This window comes from Camellia sinensis, chromosome 14, assembly GCF_055761805.1.
Source record: "Camellia sinensis isolate YWXY chromosome 14, ASM5576180v1, whole genome shotgun sequence".
Taxonomy (NCBI): domain Eukaryota; kingdom Viridiplantae; phylum Streptophyta; class Magnoliopsida; order Ericales; family Theaceae; genus Camellia; species Camellia sinensis.
This window is the reverse complement of record NC_138974.1, coordinates 74182681-74193906: the sequence shown is the minus strand read 5'-3', so window position 1 is coordinate 74193906 and position 11226 is coordinate 74182681. Positions and strand designations below refer to the sequence as shown.

General features: G+C 34.7%; 1 pseudogene across 1 annotated transcript; it reads left to right on the top strand.

The window, feature by feature from the left end:
* Window positions 1-531: 531 nt before the first annotated feature.
* LOC145807456 (tRNA-splicing endonuclease subunit Sen2-2 pseudogene) lies at window positions 532-10538 on the top strand (annotated as a pseudogene). The gene is made up of 2 exons (XR_014350570.1): window positions 532-645; window positions 9818-10538. The product of XR_014350570.1 is annotated as a tRNA-splicing endonuclease subunit Sen2-2 pseudogene (transcript).
* The last annotated feature ends 688 nt before the right edge of the window (window positions 10539-11226 follow it).

The window sequence follows — 11226 nt, the reverse complement described above, 5'->3', positions numbered from 1 at the left end:
TCTTTCAAAAATCTGTTTTCTCAAAACGATTTGCCGAATTTGGACTCTTTGGTTCAGACTTAGAACCGTGACTACGAAAAGTCGAGTCCGAGCTGTAGCGAGGTCCCCCCGCGGGCTTGTTACAACATCCGATTAACTTAATTTTTTACAAGTATATTCTACTTGATGTATTCTAAAATGTGAACGGTTCGGATTATCAAAATGGACCCCAAAAATAACCCAAATGGCTGCACAACAATGGCTGCTATACACTCCCGCACAGCAGCCACACCAATTCCGTAATATTGTTACTATTTGTTGAAGATCATTTAGACGTCCATATTCTGTTAGCACCCAAGAGGGGATGAATATGTTTTAAAGAGACGGTGTTAAACACTCATTAGGCTTGACCGCTCTAAGAAAATATTTCTCCGCAAGTATTTTCTGTTCTTATTTTAATTTTATTCTCTCCTTCACTATTTCCATTTTCTGTTTGGTTTACATAATATTTCTGGTGTATTCGGTTTGTTGTTGACTACACAAACAAACAGAATTTGTTACAGTGAAGATTGTCCGACTTTTAAGTGGGTTCACTCTCTCTCTAAGATCACTCCATCTCTGTTGCTGTCTGCTGGTTCGTTCTTGGGTTGCTGAGTGCCAATCCTAGTAAGTTCACCGAATCCCGAATTCTTTACTACCAATTTGCTTTTTTTTTTTTGTGAAAAATTTCGGTGTTCGTTTGTATATTATAGTTATTATTTGATTCAGGAAAGCATGAATGATGTGAATTATGAAATAGTTTTTCCTATGTGGATAAGTGGGTGTTTGGTAAGCAATATGCTCACAAGCTGTTTGATGAAATTCCTGTGTGAGTTGTGTATGCGTATGAAGTTGAAGTGTTGGGTTTTGCATAGAGTGACCTAAAACACAACCATGACTGTAGAAATCTTCTTATTCTCTACTTATTTAGGTTGAAACAAACAGTGTGTTCCATAGCTGGTGGAGTTTTGTTTTTTAATAATAGTCATTGGTATGTTTATCCGTGAATTGTCTTCAAAGTATCCAAACTTGATTTTGTTTGTTTGGGGCTTGTTCTTCCCTATGTTTGCTTTTAGCCGTTTTCCTTTGTTTGCTGTTACTAGATTGTACCTGTTGGACAATCTTCACTGTATTTAAAAGATTTAATTCTATTGTGTACACAACAACAATTAGAAATTTAAAGAAATAAAGAAAAGGAGAGAATTTGTTTGATTACAAAAATCAAACTCGAAATAAAAAAAAAATAAAAACAGATTTTATTTTGTTACAAAAAAAAAATTTTAATCTGATTTTAATAAATAAAAACAACACTGAAAATAAATTAAATAACTTACTTGATTTAATTTGTTCGAATTATTTTTGGATCAAGTCCAGTATTTGACACTGTGTCCTTAAGACAGATTCGTCCTCTCCACGGTGCTTTCAGAATTTGGACGTCTATCTCCCAGGATGAAATGATCTTACCACAAACAATAGCAGCACTACAAATTGTTTGCCTTACGAACACACTAAGTGTTTACACTCTTTCTTTCAGAAATAAAATGCAGCAAGATGAAGAATATAATTAGCAGAGGTGAAATACGAAATTTCTGAATGATCAACATCAAATGAGGGTGGTCCTATTTATAGATGTAAATGTGGCTCTTGGTTTTAAATTGAACAGGTATGATACCTATTGGTTTTGAATTGAAACAGATTTGAATCTGTTAACAATTCAAACAGATAGTAAAAATAGGAAGGGCCCTGTTTGGGTGTGCACTAATTCCAAACTAGTTTATTTCTGTTTGAAAACGGGAAGGGCTCTGTTTGGATGTACAGAAAATCCAAACCAGTTTAATTTGAATTTTTGGATTTTATTTTACCAAAAAAATAAAATAAAATTCAAATGTTTTTGGCCCAAAAAGATTAGAAGCCCAACCCAACCACACACCACGCACCCGCGCTCAAGCCCAGGCCCAGCCCAGCCCGCCCGACCGGACGGACGGCGGCGCGCGTGTGGTGATTTTTGGTCCAATGGGTCTAGCCCATTTTGCCCATAACCTCTCCCTCTAAAACACTTGGGTACCCCTTGGGGCACACCCCAAGTATCTCACCCAAGCCTTATAAACCCTTTCAAAACTTCCCACCAAATCAATGTGGGACAAGTCAATTTATAACCTTAAGGAATTTCCACCAAAACTCCATTTCCATGGAGCACATTTTGGCTTCAATTTCCCATTCACTCGGTAATGGTTTTGAGCAACCAAATATACCACGTGAATCACAACGCGGCATAGAACGCGTTACCACTTTGACCCGAGTAAATCGACACTCGGGGCCCACCTAAAAAATAGACCAAACTTGAGAAAAAATTCTGGTTTTACCCAGAATTTTTCTACCATTTCCAACAATCCCCCACATGAATGGAATTTGATGACAACGGAAATGCAACAATATGCAGACTTTAACGAAAGAGTATAAGTCGAAAATATCTTGCATCAAGATAGGTAGTTTTTCGGCCTTGAACCTTCCCTAGTGATAACCTATCGGACTTACTGGCTAACCAATGGACCCGATGCCTTGAATTGTTCAGCCGTTTGTGTAAGCCAAGACAATAGATTTCACACAAAATATCTTCTAACACATCGTGGTTCTTACTGTTGTGTTCATTTTGGCCTTGAACGCGCCTGGTTTTCATAAGTGTTTCTAGAGAATTTAGCCTTTTCATTCTCATAGAACCGGCCCCAGTTCAACACTCATATAGGTGATTCTTATTGTGAGTATCTCCTTATACTCGTCTTGATTTTATACCTTAATCAAGATATAAATAATCATTAAAAGCAAAGCTTATCCTTATACCCCTGCATACAACATATGTTGCAGATATCACTCTCACCATAGGAATGGGTAGGGAATTTTTAATCCCTAGGTGATTTCTGGTGAGCCATACATAACTTAGTTGTCCCTTTGAACTTAGTTCTTGGGATCTCCAGTCATATAAGTAGGGTTACCATTATGACGACTCTTATGTAATAGGCTTTAATCCCATCCCCTTTGATGAACTATACACTAGCTCTTTTGTCAAACCTTTTGTTAACGGATCCGCAATATTCTCTTTAGATTTTATATAATCTATTGAGATTATTCCGTTTGACAACAATTGCCTTACGGTATTATGTCGACGACGAATATGTCGTGACTTACCATTATACATATGATTCTGTGCCCTGTCTATTGCAGATTGACCCTCACAATGAATGCAAATAGCTGGCACAGGTTTTGGCCACATTGGAATGTCTTCTAAGAAGTGACGAAGCCATTCTGCTTCTTCACCTGCTTTGTCTAAAGCAATGAACTCGGATTCCATTGTGGATCGTGCGATGCAAGTTTGTTTCGTGGACTTCCAAGAAACAGCAGCGCCTCCTAGAGTAAAAACATATCCACTAGTGGATTTTGAATCTTTAGTATCCGATATCCAATTGGCATCACAATAACCTTCGAGTACTGCTGGATATCGAGTAAAGTTCAAACCATGATCCCGAGTAAATCTTAGATATCTAAGAACCCGAATGATCGCTTTCCAATGGTCTTCTCCAGGGTTACTAGTGTACCTACTCAATTTATTGATAGCATAAGCTATATCAGGACGAGTACAATTCATTAGGTACATTAGGTTTCCAATGATTTGGGAGTATTTTAACTGAGACACTGCATCACCTTTATTTTTCGATAAATAAAGACTGATGTCTACAGGTGTTCTAGCTAAATTCAAATCATCCTTGATAAATTTATCAAGAATTTTCTCAATATAATGAGATTGAGATAATGCATATCCGTCAGATGTTTTAGTAATTTTCATTCCTAATATAACATCTGCGACCCCCATATCTTTCATATCAAATCTTTTGTTAAGCATTTGCTTAGTTGATTTGATCATGTTTTGACTGCTTCCAATGATAAGCATGTCATCCACATAAAGACAAACTATGACATATCCTTGGTCAGTGTTTTTAACATAGACGCATTTGTCACATTCGCTTATCTTAAACCCATTAGTAAGCATTGCATGATCAAATTTTTCATGCCATTGCTTAGGTGCTTGTTTTAATCCATAAAGGGATTTTACAAGTCGACAAACTTTCTTTTCTTGCCCTGATACTACAAACCCTTCGGGTTGTTCCATATAGATCTCTTCATTTAGATCACCGTTTAAGAAAGCTGTCTTAACATCCATTTGATGTATTTCTAAATTAAACAACGCTGCTATAGCAATAAGCATGCGGATGGATGTTATTCTTGTTACAGGGGAATATGTGTCAAAATAATCCAGACCTTCTTTTTGTCTGTAACCTTTAACTACAAGTCTTGCTTTATACTTGTCAATTGAACCATCTGCTTTCATTTTTCTCTTGAATATCCATTTATATCCAAGAGGTTTAGAACCTGGTGGAAGATCCACCAATTCCCAAGTATGATTTTGCATAATGGATTCAACTTCATTATTAACAGCTTCTTTCCACAAAGGTGCTTCAGGACCTGTCATTGCTGCCTTAAAGCTTTGAGGTTCATTTTCTAACAAGTATGTCAGAAAATCTGGACCAAAGGATTTTGATGTTCTCGCTCTCTTACTTCGTTTTGGTTCATCATCAGTTAAATCCTTTTGGTCGAGACCATTACTAGTCTCTTGTGTTTGATTGTCATTAGTCTCTTGACTTTGTGTACAATCATAAGTTCTTTTCCATGAATTTAATTCCTATCCTTTCTTGTAAGGAAAGACATGTTCAAAAACCACAGCATTCCTTAACTCTATAATAGTGTTCACATTTATATCAGGTATTTCTGATTTATAAGTCAGAAATCGATATGCACTACTATTCTGAGCATAACCAATAAACACACAGTCTACTATTTTTGGTTCAATCTTAGTCTTTTTAAGAACAGGAACTTCAACTTTTGCCAAACACCCCCACACTTTTAAGTATTTGTAGGAAGGTGGTCGACCTTTCCACAATTCATAAGGAGTGCTGTTGGTTTTCTTGTGGGGTATTCTATTAAGAGCATAATTAGCAGACAAAAATTGCTTCCCCCCACAAGTTCTGTGGTAAGCCTGAACTTAGTAACATGGGTGCTGTAGTTTGGTGAATAATGCCATGTTGTGCACAAAATACATTTAATGGTGCATCATATTCACCACCCTTATCACTTCTAATATAAATCAATGAATTTTAAAACAAATTCAAGAAAAACCAAAATAATTATGACTACTCAAGTCAGAATTAATGTTTTGATAAAATCATATCCTTATAAAAATTTTGCCTAAGAATCAACCAATTCAAAAAATCCAATTTGATTGTATACATACTTGCAACTCATTTACGAATAAATGTCACTGTCATAAAAATATTAATGACAGAAGAAAATTAAATTATCTCAACTAATGCAATAGATACACCCCCATATTAATAAAATGGTTCATGGTTTAACAAATTCTACTACGCAAGTAAAATAATTATTAATGTCATCTCATGTTGCATAATTCAAAATAAACTAAAAATCAACATAAAAGATTTCTTAAATTTACTTTCCAATTAAATGGAACGATATAACTACATACATCTTCATGTGTTAAATTTCTCTGGTGTTTAAACACCCATTCAAAATTGATTGGAAAAACTCAAATTAATCAACATATCAATTTAACATTCCAAATCACATAAAAATTTTGTTAAGAAATAACTTGAGTTGACATAATACATGCATATCAAACGCATCAACTAAAAATAATGAATTAACAAAATAAAGTAATCATGCACGATCCCATCACTTGCATCATGAAATAAAAGGATTCTCAACTCATAAATAAAATCCAACGCATTAAAACTTTAAACTTCAAAATGACAAAATATAGCTTCATTTAATAAGTTTGATTTGTACATAAATAAACAATTAAATATGCATTAAAATGTTCTTGTGAATATATATATATATATATATATATTTTCCGACTCAAGTGCAGAAACAATTCAAGACTATAAATCCACATTGTAATAAAAATAAAATTAGTTTGTAAAACTAATATTTTACTCTAGAAACAAATTCTACCATGTAAACTCACGATGAACTATGATAAAGTCAAAATAATTAACACCTTTTCACAAAGGGTTAAAAAAAAAACTGGTCTACCAAACGAAACCATAAGTTACTTACAAAATTAACAGATTATGACCGAGTCACAAAGTTACATGATTGATTAACAAAATTAATTTTCTAGTTACTAAAACCAGAAAATAAATTACAATACAAAATAATTTTATTTTCCTTGTTACTAAAACAAGTAAAATAAAATACCGAAATAATATATGATTACAAAAATCAGAAAACCAAACCACAAATTAATTTTCTAGTTACTTAAAACAGAAAATAAATTATAACACAAAATCATTTTATTTTTCTTGTTACTAAAACTAGAAAATACTGTAATTTTATTTTCCTTGTTACTGAAACTACAAAATAAAATACCACAAAACTATCTGATTACAAAAATCAGAACAAACACAAAATAATTTTCTAATTACCAAAATCAGAAAATAAATTAAAACACAAAATAATTTTATTTTTTTTGTTACTAAAACTAGAAAATAATATAATTTTATTTTCCTTGTTACTAAAACTAGAAAAATAAAATACCAAAATAATTTTCTGTAACACCAAATAATATTCTGCAATTGTTAATGACACCAGTATATTACTACTAGTTGTCAAAGAAAAGAGACAGTATATTACTACTATCTGTCAAATAGCATAAATCACTATTTGTTTTTCCAACCAGAATATTAGTTTGAAAACACAGAAAATTAAATACAATGAAGATACCAAAAAGGATTCTGTCTTAAGATTGTTGGACAATCTTCACTGTATTTAAAAGATTTAATTCTATTGTGTACACAATAACAATTAGAATTTAAAGAAATAAAAAAAAGGAGAGAATTTGTTTGATTACAAAAATCAAACTCGAAATAAAAAAAAAATAAAAACATATTTTATTTTGTTACAAAAACAAAATTTAAATATGATTTTAATAAATAAAAACAACACTGAAAATAAATTAAATAACTTACTTGATTTAATTTGTTCGAATTATTTTCGGATCAAGTCCAGTGTTTGACACTGTGTCCTCAAGACAGATTCGTCCTCTCCACGGTGCTTTCAGAATTTGGACGTCTATCTCCCAGGATGAAATGATCTTACCACAAACAATAGCAGCACTACAAATTGTTTGCCTTACGAACACACTAAGTGTTTACACTCTTTCTTTCAGAAATAAAATGCAGCAAGATGAAAAATATAATTAGCAGAGGTGAAATACGAAATTTCTGAATGATCAACATCAAATGAGGGTGGTCCTATTTATAGATGTAAAGGTGGCTCTTAGTTTTAAATTGAACAGGTATGATACCTGTTGGTTTTGAATTGAAACAGATTTGAATCTGTTAACAATTCAAACAGATAGCAAAAACGGGAAGGGCCCTGTTTGGGTGTGCATTAATTCCAAACTAGTTTATTTATGTTTGAAAACGGGAAGGGCCCTATTTGGATGTACAGAAAATCCAAATCAGTTTAATTTGAATTTTATTTTACCAAAAAAATAAAATAAAATTCAAATGTTTTTGGCCCAACCCAACCACACACCCAAGCCCGCCCGACTGGACGACGGTGCGCGTGTGGTGATTTTTGGGTCCAATGGGTCTAGCCCATTTTGCCCATACCTGACCGGACGGATGGCGGCGGCGCGCGTGTGGTGATTTTTGGGTCCAATGGGTCTAGCCCATTTTGCCCATAACCTCTCCCTCTAAAACACTTGGGTACCCCTTGGGGCACACCCCAAGTATCTCACCCAAGCCATATAAACCCTTTCAAAACTTCCCACCAAATCAATGTGGGACAAGCCAATTTACAACCTTAAGGAATTTCCACCAAAACTCCATTTCCATGGAGCACACTTTGGCTTCAATTTCCCATTCACTCGGTAATGGTTTTGAGCAACCAAATATACCACGTGAATCACAACGCGACATAGAACGCGTTACCACTTTGACCCGAGTAAATCGACACTCGGGGCCCACCTAAAAAATAGACCAAACTTGAGAAAAAATTCTGGAAAACCATAAGTTACTTACAAAATTAACAGATTATGACCGAGTCACAAAGTTACATGATTGATTAACAAAATTAATTTTCTAGTTACTAAAACCAGAAAATAAATTACAATATAAAATAATTTTATTTTCCTTGTTACTAAAACTAGTAAAATAAAATACCGAAATAATATCTGATTACAAAAATCAGAAAACGAAACCACAAATTAATTTTCTAATTACTTAAACCAGAAAATAAATTATAACACAAAATCATTTTATTTTTCTTGTTACTAAAACTAGAAAATACTGTAATTTTATTTTCCTTGTTACTGAAACTAGAAAATAAAATACCACAAAACTATTTGATTACAAAAATCAGAATAAACACAAAATAATTTTCTAGTTACCAAAATCAGAAAATAAATTAAAACACAAAATAATTTTATTTTCTTTGTTAATTAAATCTTTTAAATACAGTGAAAATTGTCTAACAGTACTTGGTTTAATTTTAAGTTCTTGTTTATTGTGCGTCTTTGTTTCTGCTTCCTTGGCTATGGCCTCGTTGAATCATTTTCTTGCTTGTACCCTATGCACAAGACTCTCGTTTACAATAGGGCCTCAGAGAGGCAGAACTTAGGCAGCATTATCCCCACCTTTTTTTATAGAGGATGATTCTCGTGACTCAAACCCGCACCACAATGCCACACAGAGGAGCACTAGCCATTGCAACAAAAAAAGAAAAAATTAGTTGTTTAGGTTTTGATGTTTGTTGTTGGATATCTTTATACTTTAATTTCCCCACAATTTTTTATTTTATTTTTATTTTTCCAGAAGGACTGATATCCAAAGATAAAGTTGTCACCTCAAATATCATGAAGATAAGGTTTTATATGTTCATGGTGTAACATGCACACTAGGAACCTATTAAAAAAGGTCTAGTGGGTATAAAGAAGAAAATGAGGTGGTTTCATATGCTTTTCAAAACACAGTGGAAAGATAATCTTTTATGATGCAGCTTAATGTGCCCCATTGGAGTTGATAAATAAGGCTTTAGGCACATTATTTTAATCATTGGTTAAATGCACTTTGAGGCTCTATTTATGGTTTTTGAATTTCCTTTTTTTGAGGCGTGCCTTGGTTTTGTGGATTTTTTATGACAAAGCTTGAAAAAATTTCATTATGCCTATTTGGGGAGGAGAAGAAAGAAAAAAAAAAAAGAAGGAAACTTAACAGCTGAATTGAAATATTTCTTAAGAAAAGGTTCCATTATATGTAAGCGAGACATCTTTCATATTTTGGTGATTAAAAGAGAGAACTTTTAATGATGTACACGTATCAGATTTAATCTTGGAGGAATTATATATGGTATTGGTTCTAAAGAATAGATGCAAAAGCAAGCACATAGTTTGCTAGGCATGTATAATTTCAGAACATTTGAAAATTTTGCTTGCAATATTATGTATTTGATAAATTTCATCTTCTAAGACATGCTTTGAAACCATTTAGCTGTATGTATAGCAGGCGTGACTTCTCTGACTGCTGTCTGGATGGACATTTAACCTATTTCAAAGTTATTGAAACTTGGCCTCAAACAATTTCTACTGTTTATTATTTTCTCATATAGGTTACTGTCTGAGGTTGGAAATAACATTTGTTAATAGATTTGTATTATTTTCTTGAAGGATTTAATGGGGCCACGGTGGAAAGGAAAGGAATCAGAAGCTAAAGCACTTGCCGATCCCATGTCCAAGATAGTCTCTCAACTTAAGTCTTCTCTTATCCAATCAGATTCTCGTGGGCTACTCTCAGGATGCAGTGTACTTCAGAACTTCTCAATCGTTCATGTTTTGGTCGACCCATTGTCACAGCCCAGAAGGATAAGCAGTGGTTTCAACTTGGTATGGAGGAAGCCTTTTACCTATGCTACAATCTAAAATGTCTCAAGATCGTTAGTGATGACAAATGTACCAAAAGTGACGAGGAACTATGGCATTACATGAAATCCAAGAGAGAAACGTTCCCTGATTTGTTCAAGGCTTATTCTCATCTTCGTACAAGAAATTGGGTAGTGAGATCGGGATCTCAGTATGGTGTGGACTTCATTGCCTACCGTCACCATCCAGCTCTAGTGCATTCCGAATATGCTGTTCTTGTTTTATCAGGAGGAGATGGCAATGCAAATGGTCGATTGAGGGTTTGGTCTGATTTTCAGTGCACACTTCGACTTTGTGGCAGTGTTGCAAAGACATGGTTAGTTCTTCGCATTAATAAAAGTGGTGTCGGTGCTAGTTCTCCATCGTGTTTGGAGAGTTATAGTGTTGAAGAACGCACGATCACTAGGTGGAGTCCAGAGCAAAGCCGCGAGGACAAAACAATAGCAGCAAATGGAACTAAGTAAGAGATTGGGTTTGTTAATGTAAATGTAAATCACCTACTACACTCCACCAAACCTACCTCCACCACTCACTCCTATCACCTACTACACTCCACCAAACCTACCTCCACCACTCACTCCTCACCTACTCCAGAATCATCTCCTATATAATAGGAATTCTTGTACAAAACATCAATACAACAATCTTGTAATATATTAGTCAATAATACTTGAATTTTAACATGGTATCAGAGCAAGGTTAAAGATCTTGGTGTTCTTCGCCTTCCGGCGGGCGGCAACCTTGCCTTGACCGCCCGCCGGATCTCAACCAATTCAAACCTCTCTCTATTTTCTTCTCCAAGATTCAGAAGAAATGCCAACATCCTGGCACCTCATCTTCCTCCCCTTCTTGTTCATGTCTCTCCTGCAAGGAAACCATATGGCCCGGAATCCTCGGCACAGCCGGCCACACGACTCCCACAGACGGCGGCTTCCCCCTCTATATCGGCGAACAAGTCGTCATTCAGCTAGCAACTCAGCCGGTGGTTGTTCTCCACGCACTCTAGCTCGATCCAGTGCATCTTTCTTTCGAGCTTCAGCTAGTTCCCAATCGCAAACCACCAGGAGTGCCTCCCAATACTCTATCTGTGTAGGTGTTGCCTTGTCTAAATCCAGATGCATTTTTATGTCCTCCCGAAGTTCTTCCATCTCTCTTAC